The sequence below is a fragment of the Limulus polyphemus genome, unplaced genomic scaffold (assembly GCF_000517525.1).
Source record: "Limulus polyphemus unplaced genomic scaffold, Limulus_polyphemus-2.1.2 Scaffold209, whole genome shotgun sequence".
NCBI classification, from domain to species: domain Eukaryota; kingdom Metazoa; phylum Arthropoda; class Merostomata; order Xiphosura; family Limulidae; genus Limulus; species Limulus polyphemus.
The window spans coordinates 785,776-795,525 of record NW_013665819.1 but is presented as its reverse complement, the minus strand read 5'-3'; positions in this window follow the sequence as shown (position 1 = coordinate 795,525).

Below are 9,750 nucleotides of genomic sequence, written 5' to 3'. Positions count from 1 at the left end.
GTTACTCGAACCTTCAGTATTTGTTTCCTTACGGTAACTGAGTATGGTTAAATCAGCGCTGTTCGCGCACTTTACATGAGCTTCCAGACCTCAGTGATCAACATATAAATGTAGGCGACCAAAGAGCGCAAGTCAAGTGAAGTGAAAGAAAAGTTAGAAAACGTGAAGTTAGCTGGCGTGTGAGTAAACAGCCATAATGGGCGATATTTTAAAGTCAGTTTTACAGTTTAAATAGAGATAAGGAAAATAATTTGTCTTGTCAATAGGTGTTCTAAAGTAATTGAATACTTTGACGAAAAGGAGACAATTATTTGAAGTTCAGGATACAACTGTGATAACCCACGGGGTAGCGTAAGTGAATTATTCACTGATAGTATTGTGATAAGAGGAGAGAAAAACAGTTCATCTTGTCAATTGGATTCCAAAGTAATTGAATCAGCCTAAGCGGACTTTTGACAAGAAAAATATAACTATTTAGAGTTTTAGATACAACCGTGATATCCATAGTGTAAGGAATTTTTTGTACATACGTTTAACTTGTTTTGAATATATATTATTTTAAAACAATTTGTCGAAGTTATCGCCAATAAGTCACAGAGATTTACTGTAAAAGAATCCTTAGCCCACACATATAAATAAAACCCCTGACACAGAGGTTAGCTGAGGTTTCATCGTTGCGTTCCATTACTATCGAAACATAATCGCACTCTGCACTTTAGGACTGTGGATGTATTATAAGAATGATGGTCAAATACTGCTATTCGGTTAACCAAGAATTAGCGGTAGATGATGTGGACTATCTGCCTTTCCTCTGGTTTATCACTTTAAAATCAGGAATGGCGAGCACAGATGGACTTCATGTAGCTTTGCGTGAAATCCACCAAAAACAAAATAAAAAAAAGATAGTTAAATTAATGTAACGGTCAATCCCACTAGTTAGCGGTGTGTGGTGATGACTAGCTGGCTTCCCACTAATCTTTCACTGCTTAATTAGAGATGGCTCGTGTAGCTTTGCGTGAAATTCAACACAAACTCCGTAGGAAAAACCTTTGCTAACAATATAGAACATCACGCTGAACACCAACGTACGTCCATCTCTTCACGAGTGACACTATTTAAAAATAACTATTGGTGGAGGTTGTTTGGCATTAGTGTTAAGGAAGTTTTCGTTTTTCGGCTACAGTAATAGATATTTTTATATTTCAGACACGAATTTCATCAGTGTAAAAGTTTACTGTACTCATGAAATTGTTGGAGGTTCAAGACTGTGCCGTAATCTTTACTTGAACATTTTTGAAAGAAGTTTAAAACTTTAATACCGAGTTTACAGTTGTTACCTTTTTATTTCCAATTCTTGTGCGAACAAGATAATGATTACATAATTGATGTTTGTCTGTGTCTACTATTTTTATTTGGTTCGGTAAAAGTCTTAACATTACACATACATGCAATATTTTGCCTCTTGTCGAGCTTTAAAGTTATTCGCTAACTCCTTTCTTTTTTCCGGCAAAGTTAATTAATTCAACGTACGGCAAAACTTGATACCATGAGTGCGAGTGGATATATGTCATGAACGTGGAGTTAAACATTTCCGGTACTTTCCCGCCTAGAATGCTTGAGTGAATATGTTTCGGTCATTGATAGGTCTCTGAGTGCTCAAAAATTAAAAAAAACAAAAGACAAAAAAGTAAGCATGGGGTGGAAGTTGGCCACGCGCTAATTGTTGTTATGTGCCACATCAACTCATAAACATATTTTCCCCGAAAGGAAGCCGAAGGCCGTCTAGAAGAGTCACCTGTTTTAACCACTCGCATCAGTATACAGTAGTGTGTTATCTGTCAGCTAGTCGTAGACACTAAAATGACGTCACATAAGGAACGCTTAATGTTGCCATTTTTACTGTCGTGACGTCAGTAAAACGTGCGCATGCAATGAATCACGAGAATAATTATGTATTGTGTAGGCTACAACACAGCACGGTATATGAACTTCAAAAGCAAGAACTAAAATATTGTTACTCTTAATTTTGGTTTTATTTACTCTTGAAACAGAACACTTTCGGGGACCCTGCGGAAGTGCATCTAGAATAGCGATACACTTGGCAGAAACTCGTTTTTATCTAACCTGAACAATCCAGTCGTTATGTTCCACTGCTCTCTGACTGCTTCATTAACGTTAATGATAACATTTGTAGAGTAGTAGAACATAAAGACCGTATTATTTGGGTTGATTTTTTTATTAGCAGAACAACTAATTAATTGTTCTGAAATCAGTATATGTCATATAAGATTTAAAATTTTTCACAGAAAATAAAACCCAAAGCTAAGACTTTATTAAATGATATATCGATCCTAAAGTCTTTCAAAAACTGAGCCACGTATACCTAATTGATTAATGTGCTCAGATTGTGAAGCGATGAGTTATTGTTCGTGTCCCATTGCTGTGTGGACGCGCTGCGCACCTTGGTCGCGCTGTAAGAGAGACCGTCAAATTTCACTATTCGGTCAGACAAGAGCAACCCATCAGTTGGCGGTGGGTGCTTTTAACTAACTGCATTTCCTCTAGACTATTAGTTCACAATTAAGGATGGCTATGCGCAATTACCCTTTGTGTAGGTTTGCACGAACATTCTAGAACAGTGTTTCTCATCCGGATTTGCCAGACGATCCCCTCGCGTCCGGACTTTGGTCGTCACGCCCTGCCCTCCCCCCTCCATATTATCTCTACAAGGATGAAAAAAACACGGCAATTTTATTTATTTAAATAAAATGTTGACTCAGCGCAGACAGTTCGCGACCTCTTGGAAACCCACCTTTTGAGAAACACCGTTCTAAAACAACAATATTCCAAGGATAATTTCTCAAATGTTTTTCCAGACTATTTCACAAGTTAAAGAGTTAGATCTCTTGGTATTTAATAATAGCTTAATTCAATACAGTAAGGGATAAAATTTTGGCAATAAATCAAGATATCGCGACCAGACTGGGCAGTGATTTGTTGCGTCAAACAGTGATTGAAAGAAGCCTCTTTGCTGTGGAGTTGTAAGAATAGATCGTTGCTGGGATGGATTTTAAACCAATTTCTACTAGTGGTCAGTGGGTTCCTTAATTATCACCATTTATCTTGATTATTCTAGGTGCAGACGATGCGCACGTGTGTAACACAAAAGTTAGAAAAGTTTAAATTAATGTATAAAATTATTTATCTTGATTTATGTTTACAACGGGGAAAAAACCAGCACAGAAAGAGGACCAAGTTCAACAGATCTTTCTCGATGACAAGGAAATGAATGTCTGCTGCATTTGTATCTTTGGTCTTCGTAGGTTTTGTGAAGCATACCAAAAATAAAACTAGTATACTCGAAAATGTTCATTAACTTGTATATATTTATTAAATAATTCATTGGATCTTAAAAATGTATTCTTAGTAAGACTAATTCCCCTCTATAGTCTATGATAGTACTTAACTGTATGAATTTTAACCCTTATCTGTTAAGGGTTATTTTGAAGTAATATTCTACAGCATTATCGAGTGAAATATTCTAAATATTCAGTGTTTAATGACAAGGTTAAAATCAGATTAAAATAATTGATCTTTATTCTACTTCCACATAATATTATAATATTTTAACGTATATATATTTTGGACTGATTCTAAAGTAAAACAATGCCACTTTCAATGTATATTTATTGGTAGAATCACAATTAAACTTCTTACAATTATTATTTGTAGATAAACTGTATAGATTTTATCTCGTAACTTGAGGTCGCTTTGATCAGTGCCGCACTTAACAAGCAGCAAGAATAATCAGATCACATAGCTTAGAAATAAGTTGCGTGCTCACGAAGGTTTTCGGTGTGTGTGTGTGGGGGGGGGGGGGTTCTTCCAACGAAATGCTTATAAGTATGGCCCAAATTAAGTGCTCGGTTGTTATTATAAGGAATTAAACATAAATTTCTCTCATTTTTGCAAGAGATAAAAATAATGAATACTCTTATTTTTACTTAATAAGTGTAATGTCCCTAAAATCGCGAGGCCCGAGGAAATCGCTTGTCTTGCTTGAGCATAAGTTCGTCACTGGTTTTGATCACCTAGAAAGACGAGATTCGATATGTCAACGCGAGATACTAAGAAATTAAACATTCCACACGACAACTGCATAGATGGCTACTCTAAACGGAAATTACGTTACAGTCCAGGCCTACCAAGAACATTTCAATTCAGTATAGCTTCTCTCCCAGATATTAGTAAACAAACTTTTGGTTTTATGTTAGCAAGCTATATATCTTCACTCTACTACACATTCTGCTCATTTTCATTTCTGTCACCAGACGTTTCTAACTGGATTTCAATGATCCCATGCGCAACATGTGCACTAGATGCCCCATTTCCGGGGAAAGAAACTGTGTTGCTTACATTGGTATTCAGGCTCTTACATTAGAATTCCAGTTGTCTCAGCATTTCATAGAGTCGACGACGACTCATCTTTGACAAATGGACCAACTGTACTGTAACTTGTAAGACCGGAAGCTGCTACAGTGTCAAGGTCTTGAACTTTGCTACGTATTAATACTGAGACCGAAAGGCTAAACACAGTTCTTGCACTGAGCTTTCCTTACTTTTAACAGCTGGCACAGGAAGTTTTTATAAACTGGGCTGGCGAGTGATAGCTAACGAACTCAGCCACGTGACCGAAAGTTAAACACGTTTTATGCACGTGACTATTCAGAAAATTCTGAACAACTATCCCCCAAAAGTACAACACGTGAAACATTGTGCTCTTTCTTGAAGGAGTTCTGTCTTATATTGAATTTGTTCATCTTTAATTCTCAAGATACTCGTCTGTAAATTAGCTTTAAACATTTACTATGTTTTAAGGTCATTTTTATCCAATTCGAAAATAATTCTTATATTTTCAACCGAAGACACCGACATGTCGACCCAGGGCCACCCGGGAATTGGAGGGGGGCTCAGGGTAAATTAAAAATATGGAGGCCCCTTCCACAGGGGGTAGTATTTATATATATAAATCGCTATATATATCTGTATTATGTGGCTTTATATGTATATTGCACGAACTTGTTTTGAAAACTAGTCAATTAATTAGCATGTTCAGTATTGTAATCAATTAATCATGGTGCTTTTGCACATAAAACCAAAGACGTTTTATGATATTCAACGGAAAAATACCTTCCTTTGGTGCCTCGCCGAATAACAGTTGTTAAGACAGTTTTAAAAATATTTTACATTTTAGCAGGTTTTATCTTATATGATTCATATTATTCGTTTTCATCAAATTTGTTTCTTGTCCACTTCTATTTTGTATTTTAGTGGGTCCTTTTGAGTTGGAAGCACGGGCCAAAATGACCCAGATTTTCTCCTCCTGGCGACCCTCTGTCGAGCTCCCCCATGGCACTTCGAAAACACCCCGAATCAAGCTTACCACTGAGCCATTGGGGGGGGGGGGGGTTGATTTTTATTAAACACAAAGCTACACTATGGGTTATCTGTGTTCTGCCCACCATGGGTATCGAAAAACAATATTTATTGTTGTAAGTCTGCAGACTTGCTGCTGAGCCACTGAGGGTCCGTGGGGGAAGGGGGGCACTGATCATGATCATCATCACAGTTATATTGTACTATAAAGATTTCGAACTGTATCAAAATTTCACACGCACGATGTTAAACAGTCTATCAAATAAGTTATTAATAAACGATTACTTTAATCAAATTAGTTAAGTTCCAAACTTCCAATAATTGAAAGCCAAAATATACTGGTTTTGATAATACGTGAACAACAAAACTGAAACTATTATTTATCATTAAAGTACTTTTGAAATAAGGAAAATAATATCAAATTAACATGTATTATTGCAACTGTTTTAAATAATATTAAGATGTATTACTGCCACTGTTGTAAAGCGACAAACAATTTTGCTTTCAGTTTTAAAATTGTAACATTTGTAAATCCAGTTGCTGGCAGAAGAAATCATTTGAGATTTTTAATCAGTGTCGTTTTCATTAAATGCGTGTATGATAATAGGAAGCCCAGCGATAAGCTTGGGACTTATAACTCTAAAATTTAGGGTTTAATACCAGCGGAGGAGTAAACTTACACTAAAATAAAATGAACAGAATTTAGAATATTTTGTGTCATATTCTCACTAAACAGCAAAAAATATTTTTGAACTCTCTGTAAACAATGAAAGAATTAAAGTGCCTGAAAGTATTCATTCGAGTATAAAATATACTAGATGTACTTCCACAGGGTCCCCGAAAGTATTCAGTTTCAAGAATAAATAAAACTAAAATTAATAGTAACAATTATTTTTATTTCTTGTTTTAGAAGTTTGTGACGTCGTTTTATAAGGCCCGGTATGGCCAGGTGGTTAGGACGCTCGACTCGTAATCTGCGGGTCGCGGGTTCGCATCCCCATCCCACCAAACATGTTCGCCCTTTCAGCCGTGGGGGCGTTATAATGTTACGGTCAATCCCACTATTCGTTGGTAAAAGAGTAGCCCAAAATTGGCGGTGGGTGATAATGACTAGCTGCCTTCCCTCTAGTCTTACACTGCTAAATTAGGGACGGCTAGCGCAGATAGCCATCGTGTAGCTTTGCGCGAAATTCAAAACAAACAAACGTCGTTTTATTGTCTACTGACTGGCTGACAGATAAAACAGTAGTGTTTAGAGATGCGAGTGGTTAAAACAGTTGACCTCTCCAGGCAGCCTTCGGCCAAGTTCGGGGAAATTACTGTGAATTGTATTATTACTAGTAACAAAAAAGTTTATTCTAAAACTGTTAGGATGTAGGGATGGAAAAAGATGAGAAACTAGAGAGCATTTGGGATGGGAGGAAAATCTACATTACCTATTCCTGCATTCCACCAGCTAAACATATATATGCATCCACCCTATAAGTGCAGTGTATGAGTGGTGGCATGTAAGAATGGGTAATACAGGTTTTCCTCCCATCCCAAATTTTCTCTAATTTCTGATCGTTTTCCATCCCTACATCCCAACAATTTAAGAATATAATTTTTTGTGACTAGTTTTCGCACTTTTTCTACTAGTCAAAGTATTGGCTTCCAATGGGGCTGTAACTTCTAGGTGGAAGGTACTATATCACCAACGTATTCAGTTGTATTCTATATGGAGCCATAATATAATCTATAGACGTTACTTCTTGAAGCAAGATAAGTCATGACCAGGATAAGTGCGGCGCGATAAAGAGCATATAGTAATTATGTACTTCCATATAACGCACATAATGGCTTACTGATCAGAGACCGTGATTAGTACTTTAGGCTGTAACTAACTTATCGTGGATCACTTGCTGCTCTAGGCACATTCTATGGAATAGTGAAATGTTTTGGTGTGCAGGCTGGTCGTAGGTACACTATGGTTTACAAGTTTTTGCTGACGGAGAAGAAGAAAGAAGAAAATCGATGTTTTTACAGCCCGTTTTCTAGACGTCAAGGAAGGTTAGCCGAACTTGAGAGGCAGCTTTGTACTTTATTAGTGAAGTGCTTTTCGTCCCTACCCCCTTTGGCTACCATACGGAATGTACAGGCCAGCATTTTTAATCGGAGTCATTCCTATATAGGGATCGCTACGGCGCTCCCTCATAAGCTTTTTCATTTTAGCATTTTATAAATTATTCCACTTTAAAATGATTTGATAAATCAAAAACTAAGCCTAATCAAACACACTTTGCTGGAAATTGCTTGCCAGGCTGTGGATTCATGGGTCCATTGTTTGCGCCTGTTGCAGCAGAGGGAAAGATGCGTTCCACTCTTAGGAGCCGTTGGTGAATTATAAAAGTGGCAGTCAAATTCAACTTAAAGTAGCCCAAGCTACTGGGTTAAATTATCATTTTGCACCCCTCCCCCTAATTGTTAGACTTCCTCCACTTTACAAATATAGGTATATCTTGTTATTTCCTTAAGCGCAGGCCTTTTGTAGAGTTATCGCCAACCCCTTGTCAACTTTAGTTACATTATGAATATTAAATTTTATTTTGGTTCTTTACATGAGCTCTAAAGGGTCACCTCATGATTTTTACGTATTAGAATCTCGAATGGTCTGAAACTGAGTTAACTAATAAATTTAAATTTATTAGTTAAATTGTACTTTGGATTTAGCAGTTAAGTAAAACTAAAAGCCGATATATATATTCAGTTTATGATATTTGCAAACAAGATTGATACACACAGTTTTTCTTTGTTTTATACAAATGTTTTAATATACAAACAACAATACAATTTATAATAACAGTTATTACAAAAGTTTCACAAATTTACAAGCAATATAAAGTCTGCTTTCTAGTCTAGAACTTCCTTGATATCTTATCGAGGGCTCACGATGAGCCAGTTTATTACGAGTTGACGTATGTATAATTCATTTAACAGGGAGCTAGATAGCTTTGTCCTTCGTTATTCACCAGCCACACACGTCGAGTTTGCCACGATGAAGTTATATAACGTTTTCTTGAAAGTACTAATGTCCAATGAGAATCCACTGAAGTTAAATGATTTGTAATGTTCGAACTTTGTAAAAGCTCCTGGTCAAATATCTGAAGTTTTCCTATTGATAAGCGTTATAACAATCACAGTTATAGCTTCAGAAGTTTATAGCACACTGACTATAGCAAACTAATTATAGGTACTCTTTTTTGGCGCATCGTGTTGGTTATATTTATAGGGGTGTGGAGGCTTTCTAGAAAACTCAGATTACGTAACAATACAAAGCTATATTTAAGCGTTTATGTTCATACATATATTGTTGATTCTTACTCTCGAGAATCTTCTACAGTTTTGGAGAATAGGCGGGAGTTTCGCAATACATATTTAACACTATAAGCTATGTATGTTTCTAAATATGAATTTAATCTAAACAAACGTTGATATTAAAATAAATATATATGATAATAAATCCGTCACAACTCCCTTCTTAGAGAATTAAAAAATTGGCTTTAGACAATTTTAACTAAGATACTATATATATATATAGTGCATCAGTTATCAACCCCTTTGACATGGATTATCTCCAAATCATACTATTGTAGTGATAAACTGCAATTTAACAGTTCTTTTTTTCTTTCTTTCTTTCTTTTCCTTTCTTTCTTTTTCTTTCTTTCTTTCTCTCTTTCTTTTTCTTGCTTTCTTTTTTCTTTCTTTCTTTGTCTTTCTATCTTTCTCTCTTTTTCTTTCTTCGTCTTTCTTTTTTCTTTTTCTTTTCCTTTTGATTAGATATCCCACAGTGTGTAAAAATACAAAGACCATGTCCTCAGGACGGAACTTACGTTGTTCAAAATCTGGAATAGGTTTCAAAGGAGCAATAGGAAATTTCTGGTTAGATTTTCTGACTAACTGACAGGTATGACAAATTTTTACAAAACTGAGAAACGTCTTGCCTAATTTTTGACCAAAAGAAATGTCTCATAATTTTGTCACATGTCTTGTTGACACCTAAATAACCTCCCATGGGGAGCTCATGGGCAACTTTCAATATTTCAGAACGATATGCTTTGGGAACAACGATTTGATAAACAATAACCCAGTCCTCTCAAACTGGTACATCTGGTGGTCTCCATTTCCTCATAAGCACACCATTTTTGAAAAAATAACCATTTGGAACTTTCTCCAGTTCATATTTTGGGAGTGCATATTTAAATAGTGAAGAGATCTGCAGATCCTTTTCGTGTTCAGTGATCAGTTTATTTTAGTAAATGGAACTTCACTAGGTGA